Here is a 24,047-nt window from a genome sequence, read left to right as displayed (position 1 = left end):
TAATGGCAAAAGGAGGGGACGTCGATTGATTAAAGGTTCTGTATGCCTTGGAAATTAATCTGGTATTAATCTAATTAGAATGTTATAAATAAAGATGTGAACTGCAATGTCTGGAGAATCTACTAAGAATATAGGCCAGAATACACAGGAAAAGCAACAACATGGGGATTTAGTTAATACTCCGGGACATAACACAAAGAAAAGCAGTAATGGAGACATGTGAGAACAAAAAAATATAACACACGTAGAAAACAAATGGAAAAAGGACAGATTGCAATGCTACCTGAAAAGTAAGTAACTTAAATTGACATGGATTACACCCTCCATTAAGAGGCAGAGCTTGGCAGTGGGGATAAAAATCTGCGGTCTCTGTGCTCTCTACAAGAGTCAGCCTTTACATCCAGGACAAAAGAGGTGGAGGGTTAAATGACGGTTAAATGACGGGAAAATAGGCACCAAGCAAATATTAATCTAACAAAACACCTAGGCCACTTTTGTTAATCTAAAACAAAGGTTATGACATTTTTTATACAAAGAAGGACAATGACTAGTACTAAAAGTGGCCACTCTTCAAGGAGATAATCATGTCATTTCACACTTAACGAGAGGACTCTAAAATACATGACAGGGAAGGAGAGAACTGAGGAGAGGGACAGACCCCTCAACAGGAACGGCTGGAGACATCAATACTCGACTTCCGACAGTGCAGAGACGGTGATTTCTTGTTCTGCTCACATCAGCACCATGGGGTGGGCAGGGGAGGGGCTGGGGCCATACTTTATGGTGCAGGGCACAGAAATTTGGAGAGATTAAGTGATGTGCTCAGGGTCGCAGTGACGATGAGGGAGGGTTCTGGGGCAGAGAATATGGATGGTTCCCCGATCACCCAGATACGAGGTCATGCCCTGCACACCGAACCAAGCCCCATCCTCAGTCCCAGGTGCACATCCTCCTACCCAACACTGTCACAAGGGGTCATCTGGTGCCCCAAGGGGGTGATGGCCCAAGACAATGGCTCAACTCCTGAGCAGTCCCCTGGCTCTACACTTCAGTCCCTGACACCAACACTATGCCTTTTTCCCAAATGAAGACCCTCTGATGGACTGGGGGTACCCAAACATGTCTCCAGCTCCCCCTCACTTACCTCTGCAGCCCCAGAATTGGATTCTCTCAACTGCCCTGCAGTGAGAATTCCCAGGGTGCCAGTGCCCACCCTGAATGACCAGTAGTCTTAACTCCCAACTGGCTCAGAACCCAGGACGTTCCAAACCAACTGCACACATGACAGTTGCTCAGAGAAATAGCTTCATCTTCAACGGACCACACTTGCTTGTGGAACAGTTAATGAACTAGGAGGGGGCTGCCCAGGCTGGCCCTTCAGTGGCTAATGCATGTCTTCCAGCCCCCATGTCTCCTAGACAAAGATCTGACCCACTCTCTGTGCAGCCTGGACTAAGGCCTTTTGAGCATGGGAAGCAGCTGCATGGGTTCTGAGTGTCCTTCCCCGCTCCTTCCTTCCTCCCAACACCCACTCTCTGCTGCACAAACTGCATTTCCTTCTCTTGAATCTACGAACTGATTCACACCCACAGCACCTTCGACGTCGTAGTCAGTGGAAGTGATATACATGAATCTCCCCCGTCGTTTGGCCAGATGTCTGTGTGGGTGCTGCTGAACCACAGATGGGGACAGCCAGGAAAATTTCTTGGCTGCAGATGATTTTGCTTTGACTCCCGGGTTTGAACCCCTTAAGATCTTTTCCTTCTAACCTAAGCCACGATCCTAGAAAATACACCAAAAACAGAACTGTTGAGGTGCAGCTGGGGAAAACCCTGGGAACACCTCATTCATTCCCTGGTCACACTTGCATTCCTGTCCACCGGGGCCTGGGGAGCCAACTGAGTCTGAACTGGGCTTAGAGAGGACTGTTGGATGTGGCGTGCACCTGACACCCCACGGACTGGGAGGGGACGTCACCATTTGGATGAGAAAATCTCCAAATGCAGCTCTCATAGTGAGCGGAGAGCACAGAGGATGGTGTTGGTGGCCGGTATCCAATCCTACTAGAAGCCACACATAACTGGGAAAGTTACTTGACCTTTCTGTCCTTGGACCCCTGTTCTGTGCATGGGGCCTACTTACTGGTATTATGTTATGAAGCTTCATATACGAAAATCCAGATAGCCCCTCAAGTCAATGAGCGGTCCCTCATAAGTGCTGCATGAGTGTTCCAATACGACAGGTCTGTAAGAATAAGCAAGAAATATAGGGGTCACTGCCCCCCAGAGAGGAAACGTCGATGGCTACAGGGCAGAGGAGGGGGGAAGGTGGCCTTTCAGCATTTACGTGGGCACGATGCATTACCGCTCATGGAGAATATCTGTCATCGTATCCTCTCCTCCGCCATCATCCCTGTGGGATGCAAGGACCAGGGGCTATGCCCCCCGTTTTGTGGTTCACGGCACTGAGATGCAGAGAGGTTAAATGGTTTGCCCAGAGGCACAGTGCAATGACAGATGGTTCAGGGAGAAGGAAGTAGTTGGTTTTCTGGGGACAGAGATCCCTGAACCCCCTGAGTCCTCTAGCTTATGTGCTCGACTTCTGAATTCAGGGTTCCCCTCCCTCCTCCCCCAAATTTCCCGCCCAGAAAAGGGCACTGGCCTGACCCAGCCTCCACCCCTACATGTCAATCCCTGCCTGAATCCGAAGCCATGATGTTTTCCTGAAAGGAAATGCCTGGAAGGCAGGGAGGCCAATCTGTGTCCTCTGCCCCAGCATCTTTACATGCGAGACTGAGCTCCTGAGGGTCTGACCCGTGGTCTACTCACGACCACCCCCTTGTCTCCACTTTGTGGTCACATGCAAGAGCAGGCCCCCCATGATTTTGGAACGTTTTCCTCAAGGGACAACAAGTCCATCAGTGAAGTGATGGAGAGCACGGGCACAAGGCTGTCTTCCCCTTTTCATGCCAGGCTCACCACACTGGTTATTTCCTCCTCTTGTTCTGACTTCCAAACTGCTTCCTCTTACTTCTTCTCTTAAGTCGATGGAAAGGAAGCTTCTTGAGAGCTGAAAGCAAAAGCAGCCTGGAGGATGACCAGTGCCACCCAGGCAGGAAACACCCGAGTGGGGGCCCCAGGCAGATCCTCAATTCCTGGAGCTTCTCCTCCAGCAGCGTGGGCTCAGCCCTGCTGAGTCCGAACCCCGCTGCCCGCTGGGCTGTTCAGGGCTGCTCCCCAGACTCAAGGGTGCAGACCCAGGGTCGGAGGCCAGGGCGACGCTAGCTAGAAAGGGGCCGAGGAGGGCTGCAGAGAAGTTTCCTGGACACTGCAGATGCCCACAGGAGACCAGCTCCTTCAGGGTGGGCATCAGAAAAGGAGGGGATGGGAAAGAGCTAGGAAGAGGTGCTCGTGGGCAGCAGAGAGAGGAAATGCAAGAGCTGGAGGCACAAATGATTGACAGGCACAGCAATGCTCCCTGTGCCTGAGCCCTGAAACTCTGCAAAGTGATCCTGCGCATGGACAATTGCAGGGCGGCCCGGGCGGGTCTGGGCAACCACAGGGACAGTCAGGCTTGAAGTGAGTGCTCCGCCTCATTGCCCCTGGCAGGACAGAGGCTGACCTCTAGGTAGAGGCAGGGTCCACCCGACTGGCCCAGGAGCCCTGACCCACTGCTTCCTACCTGAGTGCACTTCTGATGTTGAGTTAGAAATGCATCTTGATTTCTGCACTGATGCTAATGATGCACTTAATAAATTTAAATTTGCTCACATGAAATGGAAAAATGTGAGGCAGCATCTTTGTAGTTCTCTCGTAAGTATACAACACTGAAGAAACCATAGTAACTATTCTTGAGGTAATGAGTAAATTTTCACAGCACTTTCCTCGGTGTTCCCGATTGAGAACATCTGATTATGGAGAGAAAAGTGGACTCTTCCTTCTTTGTGTGGAAGGGGCTGATGTGGTTGCGGGGGGCTGCACACCTTCAGGCTGATCGTCCACACAGAGTCCCGGGAACTGCACAGAAAGAGAGAGCAGTGTTGGCATCTTGCTGGCAGAAGACCATTGGGGCAGGAGTCATAATTTACTCCTAGTTCAACCTTCTGCTCCCCCTACTCACCAGCTGCCCAGCAGAAAGTCTTCCCGCACAGTGGGACTTAGGAAGATGTTGCAGGGTGCTGTGCCCTGAAATCCCCCACCTGACAGGTTTTGTGGGCAACCACGGTTATTTAGCAGAGATATTATAGAAACGCAGCAAAGCACAGTGACCACGCCTGATGGCCTGGATTCACATCCCATTTACAAGCTACACGTACCTGAGAGAGTTACCGAGAGCCCTCTGTGCCTCAGTTCCCTGTCCTGAGATGTGGAAATATTCATACCGCCTACTCACTAGTGCGCTGTTGTGACGCTAAAAGTGATTTCCTCCAAGTAGAGACTGGAGCGCAGTAACTGTCTGGTGCTTCACAACTGCTCTGTAGGTGTTCAGGTATCGACGGTCTACGGAATGAGCTGGACACCTGGTAGTGGGTGAAGCCAGACACGGGACTTGGATGGCTCCACTGCATGGGCGATGGAAGCTGACTCTTTATCCTGCACAGGGGAATGAGGCTTACAGCTCACCGAGAATATGTATCATCTCCTCCTGTAATCCCCACACCAGCACCGTTGGAGGGGAAGCAGGGGCTGTAAGCCATAGTTTACAGTGGAGGGCACGGAAATGTAGAGAGATGAAGGGACTGTCCCTTGTGATGGATCCGGGACAGGAATGTGGTTGGTTCCCTGGGGAGGGAGATCCCCGAGCACCTGACACCTGCCCACGACCCTGAGAAAATGTGCTGAAACCCAGAACCAAGAGCTTTCCCCACTTTCTCAAATCCAGCTGTGCCAATGTTTCTTTGGGACACAGTGGGTGTCCCTGCAGGACGTGTCTGTGCCATGAGAACAATCTGAATCCTACCTCCGCCTCCTGCCTCTATGTTTCAGTCCTGACCCGAAATGTAATGCACTTTCCTCCCAACACTGCCGCCCCCCAACCGGAATACACGGGGACGTGTGCGTGGAGCCTCCCTGCCCAGCCTCTCGTGAGGCAGGCCAATGTTCATGAAACAAATACACAAATAAATAGACATTTACATGAGAATTAACCCGAGTGTCCGATAGGTAAAGGTGAAATACACTGATGACCTATCCTTTGATTTAAATTTATGCTCTGAATTGTTTCAAATAATTGGGAAATGGTGACAGCATAGGGTAGTTAAAAAGTGGGAATTAAAGGTGTCAAGTATAATCTCTATTTTCTACAATCAAACACACTTTTATCCCAGTGTAGGAATGCCTATCGTCTGCGACACTGAACAGGGGTTATCCTGGTGAAAAGATTAGGAAGTTTTTCATCTGATCTGTAACATTTTCCCTCTCAAAACGTTGATCCTTCTGTTTTGCTACTCATGTCAGAGCACACTGGGTCAGTGCAGGGCCACGTTCTGCGGACGACGCTGCCAGCCACCTGTCCTCCAGGCCAACTGGGACGGACCCCACTGTGTACAACAGAGATGCCCAGGGTTGGCCTTGGACAGCAGGCTATTTTGCATGATTTGAGAGGTGCTGAAAAGACCTCCTCCTCCTTCCTTATACCTCATATTACATAATTAAGGACACAAGCTTTTAGTCTTGAGACTAAGTTTCGGTTACAGTATGACCATCTAGGATGGAAAGTAGCTATCACCCAAATCTTACCAAGGCGTCCTCCTGCCAGCCACGAGGGGACGGGCAGAATGAGCCTGTGGATTCATCACTGCAGGGCCTTGGGGAAGAGTTCACAGCAAGTTGGCTCAGCCAAGGGCTTTCCACGCCTGTCCTGATTCACAGGGACAGTGGCTCCTGGGACATGGCTGTGAAATTATTCAGGGAAGAGCAGGGTAAATGCAAAGATACTTGGAACTGGCTGGCCATATTCCTGGGGGATTTCTTTTTTTTCTCTTTGCCAAAGAATTTATAATCTGTCCCACCTGCCTCTTCCCTTACCTACCAATCACTGCTTTCCGTAGGGACGGCTGCCTGGAAGAGACTAGGGTTTTGGACCAAAGCCTCGGGTTCCATTCCATCCCCCCCCTTGTGAAAGTGTGGAGGCTGCCACTGCTCAGACACGGTGCGTGCTCTGGCTCAGCTCTTGCTGTACTTCTCGGAAAGTGTGTGGACCACACTGGAGAAGCAGCAGCTGAGACATTCTGTGGAATGATTAATTTCTCTTTACCAGACGAGGAGGACACACTCAAGGCCCCAAAACTCTGGTCTATGATGAATTGTGTACAGACCATGCTGGGGAAGTCTAGCCACTGACATAACAAGTCCATGACATGAATGATGGAACCAAGCCTCCCTCTTGCCCTTCTGGCCTTGGCTTGCAGCTCTGCGAGGCAGTCCCCCTCTGCGACTACGCCACTAGGGTTCCTGCGCTCAGCTAAAGCACAGTCAGGCTGGCTCTCCACCAAGAACAGATCACATGTTCCCTTTGTCACAGCCCTGCCTCCTGAGATGGTCATGTCGAGTGAGAGACTTGCCGTGGAAGGAGTTAGCAAGCACTGGAGGCATCTGGTTCCTTGTACTCCCATGTATCTCACCGGTGCAGACCTTAAGAAGTTGCAGCACGTATCAAAAATGGCTTTGACTTTTTCGTATGTTTCTTTTCGGTTTCGGGCAGTCCTTTGGGGTTGAGAAGGAATGTTTGTATATACCACTTGGCTTCTCTAAAGACCCAGAGCACAGTAGCTGCTTTGGGGCATCTCATCCCCTTGTGAGGTGAGAAGGGAGAGCGATCGCTGACCTGCTACTGCATGCCAGAGGCCTTGAAGCAAATCCCTTTCCAGCTTGAATCTAACTGCTGAGGAAATTGCAGACTGATGCATTATTAATCTCTCATGCCCTGACACTAAGTGCACCCAGGGGGGATGCTGAGAGCCACCCCTCTGCCATCTGGAGGCAGGGACTGCCAGGATCCCTCCTGCTTTGCCTGCCTCCCTGCACAGGGGCCACCTTCAGTTGTGAGCAGCCTCCAGTTTGGGGATTGTGGGGATCACTGGGCTGCTGAGAAGCACAAGGCACAAGAATTTCTCTTTTTTTTTTTTTTTTAAGCGTCACGATGAGGTTTATTTAGGAAGCTAATTCTGACAGCATCATAAAGTATGGACTGAACAGAGGAGAGGCTGTTGAAATATGGGCCTTTTCAGGGTCTCTTGGGATAATGTCATCGGATACAGTGGCACCAGACATAGAAGAGACAAGCCATTGGAGGTTTCTGAGATATTCTTAAAGTTAACATTTTTCAAAAAAATATTTTGAGACACAAGAATTTCTGATCAACTACTAGAGGGACTTTGTGCCTACATCTTCAGGCTTTTCATGGAAAACTGTCCACTTATTTAGGAAGGGACCAACATTAATGCTTTATGGTGAAACTATTTCAGTGGTTACTTTTCTTAATGATGAAGCACTATCCAGAAAGATGAAAGGCAAATGACCAAACCTTTGCACTCATGTGTTAGTAACGAGTAAGGGAGTAATCGACACCGTAGTGGTAAAATGTCAAGAAGAGACGGTTTAAAAAAATCCAAACATCTAATCAAAATATGCACAGATTTTAAATGCCACTGATGATTAATGAAAGTGAATATAAAAGCATACATTAAGCATCCAGTTGGCAGACATGAAAACCCTCCCACCACCCCGTGTCAGGGAGGCACCGGAAGACCACTTTTCACAATCTGTCATGTGGTATTAATGGGGATGACAGTTCTGTCAGGCTGCTTCTCCGTATATTGTGACAGTTTCGAAGATGCCCACAGATCCCCCTGCCTCCTCCGAAGCAGAGCGGGCAAAACCCACAGGACTCCAGCAGTGAGGAGGAAGCACTCAGCGAACAGTACTCAGGTAGGGAATAGTGGGAGAAGGCCCCTGGGCACGTGGGGTTGCACCTGCCGCTCTGGAGAATGAAGACGGTGGATAAGAAATCAGAAAGGAAAGGGAAACATTGGCGACAGGGATGATTTGTTCATTTCATCTTTTCTGACTGAGAAGGAGAGAAATTGTGTCTGTGGGCGTTTAGTGTATGCTGGGTTTGGAATCATCACTCCTTGGAGGGCTATTTTCATGATCTTTCCCATAAAACCTGCACTTCTCTCCCTCTGCCGCTGCCGAATGTCAAAGTTTGGTTTCTTTGGTCACTGCCTCTCAGGGATTGTGCACGAGAGCTTCTGTACTTTTCTTGTCATTGACCTAAATGCACATGACTCGGCGGCCACAACAACCCTCTCCCGCACACGAGCACCAGGACACTAAGTGCTAGTGAGAGCCAGGAGCGGGAAGAGAGGTAAACTCTCTCGCTCGTAATGTCCAGGACCTGTACCCAAACTTCCTGGTTCTGTCCTGGTGGCTGTACCTTAAAGAGGACACCCAGAGCCGGAGAAGGTAAAGAACATTTCCGCTGGCTGCACTACATAGGCTGCTATGGCCCTTAGCTTCCGCCAGCCTTCACAGTCCACCCGAAGTTGACCTGCGCACATGCCTCCAGGGGAAAGAGGCCCCTGTGCAGCTGCCCGGGAGACCCTTGGTGGCGGAACGGGGGTCCAAGAGGCCTGTATGAAGGTGCGGCTGGGCCTGCGGCACCCACTCGCTGTCACGGCCCCGCTGACCTGTCACCAGGTGTCATCTAGGCGTAGGACAGAGCCTCTGGGCAGCAGGGCCAGGGAGTCACTGCTCCTCTCCCAACCCCCCTCCCCGGGCTCACAGCACTGGCCATGCTCCTCACTCCCCAGTCAGGCCCACCCTGTGGGAAGGGAAAGGAGCATCCTTAGGAGAGGAGGAGGAAGGGGAGCAGGAAGCGAGAGGAGCAAGCAGGGAGGAAGGCAAAGTCCTGCAGAGATAGTCATGGGGACAGTGAGTGCCTACAGCAGGGACAGGATGACAGACTTCTTTCCTGGTCAAGGAGAGAACTGGAGGTGGAAAAAACAGGTGGGAGCTCAGAGACCCACTTCCACCCTGTGCAGAGAAAGGCACCAAGGCCAGGGAGGACTCAGAGCCGAGGACCCATCAAACTGAGGTCAGAGCCCAGCATCCCGAGAGCAACAGGCCAAAGGCTGTCACCTCCACTAACTCTCCTTTGTCCTCTCCCACGGCCCCCCCAGCATCACCACTGCTCTCTGCATGCGAAGAGGACTCCACAGAGGAAGAGGATTCCGATGGAAGGAGCAACACTGTGCCTGTAATTCATTTCCTCCTACAGCTCTTGCCCTTCCTCTCTCTGCCACCCATGAGCACCTCTTCCTAGCTCCTCCTCATTCCCTGGTTTGACGAGGCCCACCCTGGAGGACCTGGTCTCCTGCAGGCACTGAGGCTTTGCATCTGCAGTGCTCATGAAATCACTCCGCAGCCCTCCTCAGCCCTTTCTTAGCATCACCCTGACCCCTCACCACTGATTCTGGGAAGCAGCCCTGAACAGCTGAGCAGGGAGCCGGGCTGGGAGTACGCAGGGCAGAGCTCACCCTGCTGGAGGGGCCTGGGGATGAGAGGCCGGGCCTGGGACCCCCACTTGGGTGTTTCCTGGCCAGGGAAGATGGTTATGCCTGGTTCTGCTCTTCCTTGAAGCTCTCAAGATGCTTCCCTTGGACAAATAAACCGTAGGCCTCTTGTAAGAGCTGCCCTAAACCACACGCCACTCACGATCTCATACCACTCCACCTGCTGTTTCCCATAACTGCACAACAGGACAGTCTGAGCACGACCCAGAAGCTCCAGACGCTCCAGAGATCCACAGAGAAAGGGAACCAAGAATGACTTCTGGCTCCATCTGCAGGTTGAGAAGAAACATGCCTGGAGGAACTGCTCTCCTACACCTGACCCTTGCAGGCCAAAAAGACTTGTGCGGCTGACCAGAGGACGGCACTGGGACCCCTGAGGACAAAACAAGGAGGCCGTCTGAGTCGGCCACCGCACGAAGACCTGGGTTTCCAGTCACAGCTGATGACTGACACTCTGAGGAGGTGGCGACGCTCTGGGCCTTCAACAGTGCACTGTCCGGTGAGAATGGGCCCACCTGGGACTGTGGGGCTCAGCAGCCTTCCAGTCTTTTCCCCCGTCGGCTTCAGGGGCTGCTCCCCTCCCACTGTCTGTCCAGTCCCCAGCAACAATGCAGAGCCTAAGGGATGCAAGGAAGCAGGACTGCCCGGGTCCCGCGGCCACCCTGGAATCTACTGGATGGGCAGCAGCCATCCCAGCCGTCTTCCCCTGCCGCACGGTCCCTGAAGGGCCCCTGTCATGTCCATGCTCAGGTCTGTGACCGATGCTGGGCGAAACATTGGCAGTGGCACCACAGAACAAGCCCCCCTCAGCCCGTGTGTGTTTCTGGAGCAGCGACAGGTTTAGGGAGGAGAGCCTGCCCCAGATCTGAGCTCTACCTCTGGAGCACTCAGACACCACAGCAGAGACACTGGGGCCCCAAGCATCACCCTGCACATTGGGGAAACCCTGGGTCTCAGTTACTGGGGTGCTACATATCTATGACTTACAGAAATGGGGTAAAATATTAATTTATAAGCAAATGAAAGCATTTATCTTTTCTCTCTCCTTGAACCCTCAAACTCAAAAGGTCTCAGTAAATAGTCTTTCTTCCATGGCAATCGTAAGCATTTGCATAAGCTCAATAGGAATCTGTTCTTCTTGTAAGTGGACATCGTGGAAACATAGGTTATTTTACCAAGGTTTTGCCTGGAATGTCCTATTTGAGAGCGGCATGCACACACTCAGATCTGACCAAACAGCTTTAAGGAACTAAGGCTGACTTTAGGAAACCTGAAGCCTTAAAAAAGGCCTTTGGGAATGATGGCCTGATACCTTGCTTACAGAGTTCCCAGCAGCCTCACCAGGTGAGTCAAGAATGTCACTTCCTGGCAGGTGCAGGAACCTCAGGATATATTGGGGACCCCGGCAAGAGGAATCTGCCCAAATCTACAGGTATTGCAGGCATGTCTGATGGCAAGCTCTTGGCTTGGCTTCTGGCCTAGAGAGACTACTCGAAGTTCAACCTAGAGATTCCTTAGATAAGTTCCAGCAAAGCAGATTCTAAAAGATCTGCATGATCAATCACTATTCTTGCTGAGCTTATGCAAATAATTTGGCCAAGTTTGTTAAAACTGCACTTGTTTTTCAAATAAATGACTCCTGATTCGGCTATCTCTGGAAACGAGGGTTATTTTAGAGAGAAAAATTATGTTTCAATAACCCACCTTTGCGGACGTTAAATTCTAACTCTGGTTGTCTTTAAATATTTGTTGTTTACCTAAGCTAGACAACTAGAGGGAAACTTCAGAAAAACTACCACAGTAGCTCATGTATAGGCAATCTCCTTGCTTGCTATTCTGTGGGGATAATAACAGGACCCCAGGGGCATAGGATTATTTGAACAACTGGAAAATCGGGTTCATTCCCCAACGACTGTGTAACTCAACTAGGACCTTGACCCATTCTATGTGGCTGGGATGATGGAATCATCCCCTAAAAGCCATAGCATACCCGACTCCGTAGGGTTAATTGTGGACTTCCGGAGATAATGGATGGCCCCACTTTCATTAAGAATGGGCTGGTTGATGCACTTGGGGATGGCCTTATCTCCGGACTAGTTTTCTCCCACTTGCCAGTGATGCCTTGTAATTATCATACTAAGGCTGGACCTCAAACAAAAAGCGCTTCTTCATGGTTTTACCCCTCATAGTCATACTGATCCTAGAAGCCACCCCTATTGAGGTACAATTGCAAACAGAGGCTTTAGCTAAGCATACAACAGCCCTCCTGGTAAAAGGAGCCTCAACGTCCACTTCAGGACCATCCCTGACTGGAATGACTTCGCGTCAGGCCCAGAGTGTCATACACACCAAAGCACACCAACAGATGATAGGAGGCCGACTTATCAAGTACCAGGTTATGCTTATAGATATGCCCAAAATAATACCTAAAACCTGTCCAACTTGAAACCCAGCTACCCTTATGTCTGGACCTGACCATTATACTTCTACAGAGCGTAACTGTTCAGAGGTTATTGGATCGACCAGATTTAAGATGCCCCTAGGAAAATGCAGAGGACAGTTGGTTTAGCAATGGCAACAGTTTCATGGAAAAGGGGTAAGAAAAACTGGCTGTGCTCTATTCAGTCTAACTCAGACTGCTGAGGCCAAAGCCCTGTTCGCAAACACGTCTGCCCCCAAAGCAGAATTAAAAAGAGGCAACCCACAGAATGGGAGAAGATATTTGCAAATGACACTACAGATAAAGGGCTGGTATCCAAAATCTATAAAGAACTTCTCAAACTCAACACCCAAAAAACAAATAATCAAGTCAAAAAGTGGGCAGAAGAGATGAACAGACACTTCTCTGAAGAAGACCTACAAATGGCTAATAGACACATGAAAAAATGTTCATCATCATTAGCCATCAAGGAAATACAAATCAAAACCACACTGAGATACCACCTTACACCAGTTAGAATGGCAAAAATGGACAGGGAAAGAAACAACAAATGTCGGAGAGGTTGTGGAGAAAGGGGAACCCTCTTACACTGTTGGTGGGAATGCAAGTTGGTACAGCCACTTTGCAAAACAGTGTGGAGGTGCCTCAGAAATTTAAAAATAGAACTACCCTATGACCCAGCAATTGCACTACTGGGTATTTACCCCAAAGACACAGATGTAGTGAAAAGAAGGGCCATATGCACCCCAATGTTCATAGCAGCAATGTCTGCAATAGCCAAACTGTGGAAAGAGCCGAGATGCCCTTCAACAGATGAATGGATAAAGAAGATATGGTCCATATATACAAAATGGAATATTACTCAGCCATCAGAAAAGATGAATACCCAACTTCTACATCAACATGGATGGGACTGGAGGAGATTATGCTAAGTGAAATAAGTCAAGCAGAGAAAATCAATTATCATATGGTTTCACTTATTTGTGGAATATAAGGAATAACATGGAGGACATTAGGAGAAGGAAGGGAAAAATGGGTGGGGGGAATTGGAGGGAGAGATGAACCATAAGAGACTATGGACCTGAGAAACAAACAGGGTTTTAGAGGGGAGGGGGGAGGGGGAATTGGTTAGCCCGGTGATGGGTATTAAGGAGGGCACGTACTGCATGGAGCACTGGGTGTTATACGAAAACAATGGATCGTGGATCACTACATCAATGATGTATTGTATGGTGTATTGTGTGGTGACTAACATAACATAATAAAATTAAAAAAAAAAAAAAAAGAGTGCCCACCCGTTCACTGCAATTGGCAAAAGCCTTAAAAGTATTTATACTGACTCCAAAAATGCCTTCCTAGCCCTATATGCCCATGGAGCAATTTAAAGAAAAGGGGATTATGATCAAGCCATGAGTCCCCAGTCAAATATGGGCCTGAAATGATTGCACGTTCAAAGAAGGGCCCTCCAAAACCGAGTAGCCCTTGAAATCGTGACTGCAGTTCAAGGAGGCCCCGTATTAGATGGCTGGCTCCTGGCTGAGACCCAGTGGCTATGCACCTCTAACCTGTGGCCACGGCTTCCCCCAGGCTGGATACGCCACTGTACTCTTGGGTTTTGCCTGGATGCATGGGCGCATTATGAAAACCATCACCAACCCAGCCAACCTTCCAAATTTAAAGCAACCTTGGACACATTCTGTGTTCCACTGTTATGGCCACCTAGCATCCATCTCTGTTCCCTCTTTGGGACTGGAGGGTGTGGTGTGGTGCATGGTAGCCCTTAAGAAGTACACAGTCAAGGCCCTAGATGATACCCAAAACAGTATTTCTCTAGTAAATACTGAAATGACTCAAATGCGTAAAGCAGTTCTACACAACAGAAACGCATTAGATGTTTTACCTGCTGCACAAGGTGGAACGTGTGCTATTACAAAGGCAGAATGCTGGGTGTCCATTCCAGATTATCACAAAAAGATTTCTGGGTTTCTGACAGACATGAATGCTCAAATCGGTGCGTTAAAGGATCCCTCTTGCCTTTAAAAACTGGCTACACTCTTGGACTGGGGGAGGATTCTCATCCACTATCAAGAGACTCTTAATTGGGCTTCCCTTTCTTTCGGTTATTCTAATCATGTTTTGTTGTTTTCTCCAGTGTCTCTCCACTTGGTGCCCACAATCCTTCACGGCAATAACTTCCAGACGACAGATGGCCCCTTCCACTCAGGAAGAGCCACACAAACAGTCTCCCCTCGACTCAGCCTTTCGCAACTCCTACATATAGAAGCCCCCAACTGACCAACAGTGACCCATAGGTAGGGACATCTCTACGCCCCTCTTCAGCAGGAAGAAGTTACAGAAGATGAGACCTTCCACCTTCAACAACCTTCAAGATCTAAGGGTCAAAACTGTGGACCAGAAGCTGGCACTCCTGGCTGTCCCTGTGCTGTGATAAAATCACCTTTTTGCAACCAACGTCTCAAGAACTCTTTCTTGACTATCAGCCTCAAACCCTAATGTCTTTCCTACATCAGTTCTCACCTCTTGTAAGGCCCATGTGGAAACACCCCTGCAATACTGTCACATTTCTTTCAACACATTCGTCTCTAACCACCTAACCTGCGGCTCATTCCGTAGCCTTGGAGAACAGGAGATTTCTGTTAGTCTTGGTGGGAAACTGTGACATGGCACCTCTTTCAGTCCCTCGCTTTTGTTGATTTTCCCCATCTTAATCTCCCCCAGCATCCCATCCTCGTGCTTTTTCTCACATTTTAACTTGTCAATAGGTTGTAATCACCAATGTCCTATAATGTGTTTCTGCTCCTTGGTAGACAATTCCATTTCATTCTTGATCAAGGTCAAATTTAAACACTCATATTTGCCTCGAAGCTTTCTCAACATTTTCCTTCCCCTCATGCCTCTCTACCTCTTTCTCTTTTCCCTTTTTTTTTCAGGCACTTTTTTTATTTTTATTTTTGATTATGCTCAGTTAGCCACGGTACAGTACTTCAGTCGTTTTTGATGTAGTGTTCCATGACTCATTAGTTACGTTTTACACCCAATGCTCATCATAGCACGTGCCCTCCTCAATACCCATCACTCGGAGATGAACTCACATGAACTCATGTGGGGGGAAACACTAGAGCTGCATCATAGGGGGAGAAGCTTCAGGTGGAGCTCCAGCCTGAGCTTACACCAAGAACTCGGGGTGCACCTCATCCCTGATGCAGTAGTGAAGGTGCAGGAACCCTCCTGGGACACCCTGGATCATCGCTGCCGCTGAAATCCAAGGAAATCAATGTGGGAATCCCATTACACGTGGAGCCAACATATCAAGGACCTGGGAGGACTCACGCAAAGTAAAATCCTCTCAGTGGGATGAGGAAGGGAAAGTCCTCACTTATCTCATATCCTTAGTGAACAAGGACATCCTTACACTGAGGAAACACTGATTCCAAAGCAAGGTGGAAAATCCTTCCCCCGACAGTCACATCAGAAAACTCTAACTGGGAACATACTTCACAAAGAATTTTTCTTTTTATTGTGAATGGAGACAGGAGCTCAAACACTGGCAATTGTACATTACAAATACACACAATGGTGAAGTGTTCTGAGAATTGTTGAATGCGACATTTAGGAACAGGTAACAAAGAAAGGAGGCCATCTCACTTCAACAGATCAGTACTTCCAAACATGTCAGCACTACGGAGTGGACGTGTGTCTGTCAAAACCACGAACAGTGTGCTGAGTAACAATTCCCAACTCCTTCTTCAACAAAAGCCCAAATGAAGAAGAACAAAGAGCATGGACTGACGCCAGGTGATTCTGTCTACCAGAAGAGACACCAAATTAAAGACTCTCCACAACCAGGACAGAAGGGACCTCACCAGGCCCTATTAACCACTTCCTGGGACAGCAAATTAGAGGGAATCAACCAAAGGAATGGACTTCAACTCCTACGACTGACACCCAGCTCCTCCTAGGATGACATTCACCTTCAGCCCAGGATGAGAAGCAGACAACAACTAAGTAAAAAGCTAACCTCACGATTCAGGACCAAGCCTGTTCTTCTTCTCATTACTCTTTGTAACTCTGGTAACTTAGATGATCTTATGTCTGCTGGGTCATCTCCACCCCCTCTCCTAAAACAGCCTCCTAAAATTTCATGCTTACTTGCTCATCATGCTGATTTTACACCCAAGAGCAACATAATTACCTACTCTAAAGAGACAATTTAAACCACCTGTTTAGCACATCATGGAATGACTCCAATGTGCCTTTCCCTTCCTGCTGCTGCCTATTCTGGGGGTATATTTATTACAGGGGACCTATTTTAGGAGGAAAATTCCAAGCCATGCTGCCATGTTCATTCTGAAAGGCAGTGGACCAGTTGAATGAGTCACTTTATTCTGGTTAGGAGTCAAGGACTTAGCCTCTCGGGAGACAGTGGTAAAAAGGAGTTCTATGTGGGGCCAAGACACTGCAGCAGGTAGTAATTTAGGCTGACGGAAGAAAATCCACTTGATTAAGGACAACAAGATCTGACAAGGAGGGGAGAATGTATCTCAGGTAGTGTTGGAAGCAGAACAAACCTTGGTAACATTCCTCTGGGCAAAATGTGAGCTGGTTTTCCAGCACAGAAATCGGTCTGGGTGTACCTTTTTTTTTTTTAAAGATTGTATTTATTTATTTCAGAGAGAGAGAGAGTGAGAGCATGAGAGGGGAGAGGGTCAGAGGGAGAAGCAGACTCCCCACCAAGCGGGGAGCCCGATGGGGACTCGATCCCGGGACTCCAGGATCATGACCTGAGCTGAAGGCAGTCACTCAACCAACAGAGCCACCCAGGCGCCCGCTGGGTGTACCTTTCGTAGAATCATATGTAATGATCCTACCATAAAAGTAAAACCACAACACAACACAACAAAACAAAACACTCCAGGAAGGGAATGTGTAAGTAGCACTGAGTAAATGCAGAGAGATCTCCAGGGCCCCAGTGGCCCATTCTTGGCTCAGCAACTACGGGACCTAGAGGTGCAGCGAGCAGAGGTCCGGGAGATGCGCTGTCGTGGCTGCAGTGACACCTGTCTGATGTCCCCAGCCCACTCTAGCTCCGCGTGACTGTGGCTTGCAGCACAAAATTTATTCCACAGCATGTAGATGTGTCCTGTTTTCCTTGTGAAGCAGACTGCTGGTCTCAGGGCCAGAACGGTGATCACTTCTGTTGCCACGATGTAAACCACCACCAGGCTAACTCTAGACATTTTGTGATGCATTTAGATGAAGCAGCATGGCTTCATTCCAGGAATGCCTCCATTCAGGACATCCTCAGGCAGCCAGGCAGCCAGGCACCCAGCCAGATGCTGAGGACTGTGGGAGTTCCATTTTACAGGTAAATAACTGAGACTCACAGGCCTTGAGTGTCTTGTTCAGAGTCACTAAGACATGAAAGTGGTCATGTGGCTTGGGTAGATACGGCTGATTGTCTCTAAAACACCTCATCTCCTTTCTCCTTGTGGACAGGGACTCGAATTTAAGGCCGCAAGGCGCCCAGCCGGAAGTGATGACTTATGATAAAGACAATCATGACAGGGGCGCCTGGGTGGCTCAGTCAGTTAAGCGTCTGCCTTTGGCCCAGGTCCTGATCCTGGGGGCCTGGGATGGTCTTGGGTTCAAGGTCCCCAGCTCGGGCTCCCTGATTAGTGGGAAGTCTGCTTCTCCCTCTCTCTCTGCCTCTCTCCCTGCACGTGCACTCTCTCTCTAATAAATAAATAAAATCTTTTTTAAAAAGGCAATTATGCAAAGCTGTTTCCCAATTCCTCAGCCTTTCCTGCAGTTAGAGGGAGCCCTGTGATCCAGTTATGACCCATAAAACTTAATGAAAAAACTGCTTCATGTGACTCTGAGAAGCTTTTTGTTTTTTGGGGAAAAAAGGGGGAGTGGTGAGTGTGGCTCACCTGACTTCTCACAATTCTTCTCATTGCCTTGTAAGCAGATATAATATCTGGTGCTGCTGCAGCCATCTTGTGTCCATGAAGAGAGGAAGGAAGGAAGGAAGGGAGCGAGGGAGGGAGGGAGGGAGGGAGTAGGGAAGGAGGGAGGAAGGTAAGAAGGAAGGGAGACAAAGAAGGAAAAATCCTGAGCCTCAGATGTAACCCAGCCTGTGTCTCTGGTGTCATTATTAAAGCAGCTAAAGCAATGCCAGCAACTGCCTACTCCAGATTTCTGTGAGTTAAACAATCCTCTCTTTTAAGAACTCACATTGTTCACATTCTCTCTTAATGGCAGCCAAATGCACACCCAGTAAAGTAGCAGAGTTGGACTGTCTTCAGGGCTGTCTGACGCCACTGTCTTCTTGGTTTCCACTCTGCCGTGCTAGCTGCTTGGCAAAAGAGTCCTCAGCAGGTTCTGGGAATCCAGTGGGAACACGTCAACGATGTCACACAGCAAGGTCAGGCTAAAGGACCCACACACACGAGGCTGAGTCTCACCTTGCTGGGTGAGAGTCACCTAAGTGCTTCCTGCCTCACTCAGCCCCAAGTCTTCTGGATTGAGTCCAAGCCTGCCCATGAGTGAGTGAGGTCTGAAATGTGTGGGAGGGCGGGGCATGTAGCTTTGACTGAGGCAAGGGATCCAGCAGGACCTACCCTACCTGGTGTTCGGACTCGTCCTAGAGGAATGCTTCGTGTCGCAGCTCCAGGGACCCCTGGGTGTGCCACCCTGCTGTTCTGGTCATTACCGGTCATTACCAGGCTCTCTGAATCGACTAGGAAAACACTATTTCTCTGTGGAGAAATAGTTTCAGTTTCTGCAAAAGCAAACTACCCTGAAACTCATGGGTGTAAAACAGCACCCATTTTATTTTGCTCACGATTTGGGGGGACAAGAAAGTGGGGAGGTTTTGGCAAGGCAATTCTCAGTTGAGTCACTCATGCTGTTGCCACCAGATGATGGCTGATGTTCAGCGGTCTGAGGACTGGGTGGCAATGGGCATCCAGGATGGAATACCCAGCAGCCTCACTTCTCAGGCTGGACGTTGCTGGAGCTGGGGGCTGGAGCACCTGCAGGTGGCCTCTCCAGCGTGGAGATTTCAGAGCTGATGTATTTCTAACATGGCACCTGGTTTCTCCAAAAGCTTCCGGGGCAAGCACCCAAAGAGAAAGGGCTTTTTCTGATCTGACTTTGGAAGTCACACAGCATCACTTACAATTCTTCCCATTGGTCATAGACAACTCACTAATAAGGTCGCTCTCACTCTGGCTGGAGGGACACAGAGTCAAAGAATTCTAAGCCAGTGTTTTTACAACCAAGCACAATCATCTGGAAGGAGATTCTGCTGGAGAACCATCTAGAAGGGAAATGTTCTGTTAGCCAGCAGCACTGCTATGAAGGTAGAGATGCCCAGAGATTGCAGACCACGTTTTCGTGCACCTGTTGTCTCTTTTCTGATCAGAAAATAATATGGGGGGGGGGGGGGGCGGAGCAAGATGGCGGAGGAGTAGGAGACCTGGATTTCGTCTCCTCTCAGGAATTCAGCTGGATAGGGATCAAACCATTCTGAAAACCTACAAACCCAACAGGAGATCGAAGAAAAGAAGAGCAACAACTCTCTCATCAGAAAAGCGACCACTTTGTGGAAGGTAGGACGTGCGGAGAAGTGAATCCGAGGCGATATTCGGGAGGATAGGAGGCAGGGGAGGGGCCTCCGTCAGCCGCTTCTGGCAAGTGATAGAGCCGCGGAGCACAAAATCGGAACTTTTAAAAGTCGGCTCCGCTGAGGGACGTCACTCTGGGGGCTAAGCGGGGGGTGGAACCCTCCGGGACAGTGTGGGCTCAGGACCCTCGGGGTCACAGAAAGGCCGGGGGTGCCTGAGTGTGGCAGAGCTCCCAGGTAACGGAGCAGGGAAGCCAGCTGCAGAGACGGAGCCCAGGCGCGGGCTCTCAGCTCCGGGTCGCCATAAACCGTGATCCGCGGCACAGTCGGGCCCCTGCTCCTCCAGCAGGGACCCAACAAGCGGCAGATCCGGGGAGACTCACCTTCCCCCCAGGGAGGAGCCGCGCAGGAGTGCACCGCAGGGATCTGCTGGGTTTGGAGACTCCACCCGGGGTCGGGTGCCAGAGATAGAGGCGCGCGGTCACAGGCCGGGTGAGCACGGAGTGCGGCCGGAGACCGGGGAGACGGGAGTGACTGACGGCTTTTCTCTGGGGGCTCACTGAGGAGCGGGGTCCTGAGTTCTCAGCTCCTCCACGGCGGAGATTGGGAGGCCGCCATTTTCACTCTCCGCCTCCAAAGCTGTAGGGAAAGCTCGCAGGGAACAAAAGCCCCGGAGAGCAAACCCGAGCAGATGACTTAGCCGGGAGGGGGCAAGGGCGGGGCAATTCCGCCTCCGGCAGAGACATTTGGAAACCACGGCAACAGGCCCCTCCCCAGAAGATCAGCGAGAACAGCCAGCCAAGACCAAGTTTACCGATCAATGAGAACGGCAGAACTCCAGCGCTAGGGGAATACTGCACATAGAATTCACGGCTTTTTTACCATGATTCTTTAGTCTATTAAAGTTAATTTTTTTTTAACTTTTTTGTCTTTTTATTTCTTTTTGAATTTTTCTTTTTCCCTTTTTCAACCAACATCTTATCAATCCTTTTTAAAAAAAACATTTTTATTTTTCATTTTTAGAGTCATATTCTATCCCTTCATAGTAGTTACCCATATTTTTGGCTTATATATATAAGTTGTTCTCTCTTTAAAATTTTGAGATAGTTTCTTCTAACAGATTAAAATATACCCTAAATCTCTAGTATATGGTGTTTTCTATTCCCCTGCCTGATCACATCCTCTCCTTTTTTTCTTTTTCTTTTTTCTTTTTTAAATCCTCCTCTTTCTTTTTTCAAACAACTTCTTATCAATTCCTTTTATAAAATTTTTTATAATTTCCATTTTTACAGTCATATTCCATCCCTTCATCATATCAACCCTTATTTTTATACATATATAAGTTTTTCTTTCTTTAAAATTTTGGGAGGCACTTTGTTCTAAAAGACCAAAATACACCCCAAATCTAGTGTGTGGCACTGATCTATATACCATATAGATCATATTTGATCACATTCTGGTTTTTCTTTTGTTGTTGTTGTTTTGTTTTGTTTGTTTTTGTTTTTGTTTTTATCTTTATCTTTTTCTTTTTTTTCTTTTTCTTTTTTCTCTCTTTCCCTTTCTTATCCCACTGCTTCAGGTCTTTTCTGATTTGTTTAAAGTATATTTTCTGGGGACGTGGTTACTCTGCTAGCATTTTGTTCTCTCATTAATCTACTCTCCTCTGCACAAAATGACGAGACGGAAAAAATCACCTCATCAAAAAGAACAAGAGGTAGTACCGACTGCCAGGGACCTACTCAATACGGACATTAGTACTATGTCAGATCTAGAGTTCAGAATCATCACTTTAAAGATACTAGCTGGGCTTGAAAAAAATATGGAAGTTATTAGAGAAACGCTTTCTGGAGAAGTAAAAGAGCTAAAATCCAACCAAGTAGAAATCAAAAAGGCTATTAATGAGGTGCAATCAAAAATGGGGGCACTAACTGCTAGAATAAATGAGGCAGAAGAGAGAATCAGTAATATAGAAGATGAAATGATGGAAAATAAAGAAGCTGAGAAAAAGAGAGATAAACAACTACTGGATCACGAGGGCAGAATTCGAGAGATAAGCGATACCATAAGACGAAACAACATTAGAATACTTGGGATCCCAGAAGAAGAAGAAAGAGAGAGAGGGGCAGAAGGTATAATGGAGCAAATTATAGCAGAGAACTTCCCTAATTTGGGGAAAGAAACAGGCATGAAAATCCAGGAAGCACAGAGAACCCCTCTCAAAATCAATAAAAATAGGTCAACTCCCCGACATCTAATAGTAAAACTTACGAATCTCATAGACAAAGAGAAAATCCTGAAAGCAGCTTGGGAGAAGAGATATGTAACCTACAAGGGTAGAAACATTAGATTGGCAACAGACCTATCCACAGAGACCTGGCAGGCCAGAAAGGACTGGCAGGATATATTCAGAGCACTAAATGAGAAAAATATGCAGCCAAGAATACTCTATCCAGCTAGGCTGTCATTGAAAATTGAAGGAGAGATAAAAAGCTTCCAGGACAAACAAAAACTAAAGGAATTTGCAAACACAAAACCAGCCCTACAGGAAATCTTGAAAGCGGTCCTCTAAGCAAAGAGAGAGCCTAAAAGCAACATAGACCAGAAAGGAACACAGACAATATACGGTAACAGTCCCCTTACAGGCAATACAATGGCACTAAATTCCTATCTTTCAATAGTTACCCTGAATGTAAATGGGCTAAATGCCCCAATCAAAAGACACAGGCTAACAGACTGGATTAAAAAACAAGACCCATCGATATGCTGTCTGCAAGAGACTCATTTTAGACCCAAAGACACCCCCAGATTGAAAGTGAGGGGGTGGAAAACCATTTACCATGCTAATGGACACCAAAAGAAAGCTGGGGTGGCAATCCTTATATCAGACAAATTAGATTTTAAACCAAAGACTGTAATAAGAGATGAGGAAGGACACTATATCATACTTAAAGGATCTATCCAACAAGAAGATCTAACAAATGTAAATATCTATGCCCCTAACATGGGAGCAGCCAATTATATAAGGCAATTAATAACAAAAGCAAAGAAACACATCAACAACAATACAATAATAGTGGGGGACTTTAACATCCCCCTCACTGAAATGGACAGATCGTCTAAGCAAAAGATGAACAAGGAAATAAAGATTTTAAATGACACACTGGACCAAATGGACTTCACAGACATATTCAGAACATTCCACCCCAAAGCAATGGAATACACATTCTTCTCTAGTGCCCATGGAACATTCTCCAGAAGAGATCACATCCTAGGTCATAAATCAGGTCTCAACTGGTACCAAAAGATTGGGATCATTCCCTGCCTATTTTCAGACCACAATGCTTTGAAACTAGAATTCAATCACAAGAGGAAAGTTGGAAAGAACTCAAATACATGGAGGCTAAAGAGCATCCTACTGAAGAATGAATGGGTCAACCAGGAAATTAAAGAAGAATTAAAAAATACATGGAAACCAATGAAAACGAAAACACAACTATTCAAAATCTTTGGGATGCAGCAAAGGCAGTCCTAAAAGGAAAGTATATAGCAATACAAGCCTTTCTCAAGAAACAAGAAAGGTCTCAAGTACACAACCTAACCCTACACCTAAAGGAGCTGGAGAAAGAACAGCAAATAAAGCCTAAACGCAGCAGGAGAAGAGAAATCATAAAGATCAGAGCAGAAATCAATGAAATAGAAACTAAAAGAACAGTAGAACAGATCAACGAAACTAGGAGCTGGTTCTTTGAAAGAATTAACAAGATTGATAAACCCCTGGCCAGACTTACCAAAAAGAGAAGAGAAATGACCCAAATCAACAAAATCATGAATGAAAGAGGAGAGATCACAACCAACACCAAAGAAATACAATTATAAGAACATATTATGAGCAACTCTATGCCAGCAAATTAGGTAACCTGGAAGAGATGGATGCATTCCTAGAGATGTATCAACTACCAAAACTGAACCAGGATGAAATAGAAAACCTGAACAGACCTATAACCACTAAGGAAATTGAAGCAGTCATCAAAAATCTCCCAAAAAACAAAAGCCCAGGGCCAGATGGCTTCCCAGGGGAATTCTACCAAACATTTCAAGAAGAATGAATACCTATTCTTCTGAAACTGTTCCAAAAAATAGAAATGGAAGGAAAACTTCCAAACTCATTTTATGAGGCCAGCATTACCTTGATCCCCAAACCAGACAAAGACCCCATCAAAAAGGAGAATTACAGACCAATATCCCTGATGAACATGGATGCAAAAATTCTCACCAAAATACTAGCCAGTAGGATCCAACAGTACATTAAAAGGATTATTCACCATGACCAAGTGGGATTTATCCCTGGGCTGCAAGGTTGGTTCAACATCCACAAATCAATCCAT

General features: G+C 47.8%; 1 protein-coding gene and 1 long non-coding RNA gene across 2 annotated transcripts in view; both read right to left on the bottom strand.

The window, feature by feature from the left end:
• LOC123842162 (protein sidekick-1-like) overlaps nucleotides 1-2,601 on the bottom strand; it is a 53,837-nt gene extending 51,236 nt beyond the window's left edge. The window contains exons 1-2 of the mRNA XM_064577996.1: nucleotides 2,143-2,601; nucleotides 1,596-1,782 (exon numbers count right to left, since the gene is read on the bottom strand). The gene's annotated coding sequence lies outside the window, so the exon portion shown is untranslated. The remainder of the gene's footprint in view (nucleotides 1-1,595; nucleotides 1,783-2,142) is intronic.
• A 94-nt stretch (nucleotides 2,602-2,695) lies between these two features.
• LOC135362525 (uncharacterized) lies at nucleotides 2,696-18,984 on the bottom strand. The gene is made up of 5 exons (XR_010407345.1): nucleotides 18,938-18,984; nucleotides 6,563-6,704; nucleotides 5,739-5,893; nucleotides 4,393-4,592; nucleotides 2,696-4,016 (listed from the first exon to the last, which is right to left on the bottom strand). It is a non-coding gene; the product is annotated as an uncharacterized LOC135362525 (long non-coding RNA).
• Between the last annotated feature and the right edge of the window lie 5,063 nt (nucleotides 18,985-24,047).

The sequence above is a fragment of the Mirounga angustirostris genome, unplaced genomic scaffold, assembly GCF_029215605.1.
Source record: "Mirounga angustirostris isolate CCGP_5_RB_7025 unplaced genomic scaffold, mMirAng1.0.hap1 SCAF_14, whole genome shotgun sequence".
In the NCBI taxonomy this organism is placed as follows: Eukaryota; Metazoa; Chordata; class Mammalia; order Carnivora; family Phocidae; genus Mirounga; species Mirounga angustirostris.
This window is presented reverse-complemented; position numbering and strand designations above follow the sequence as displayed.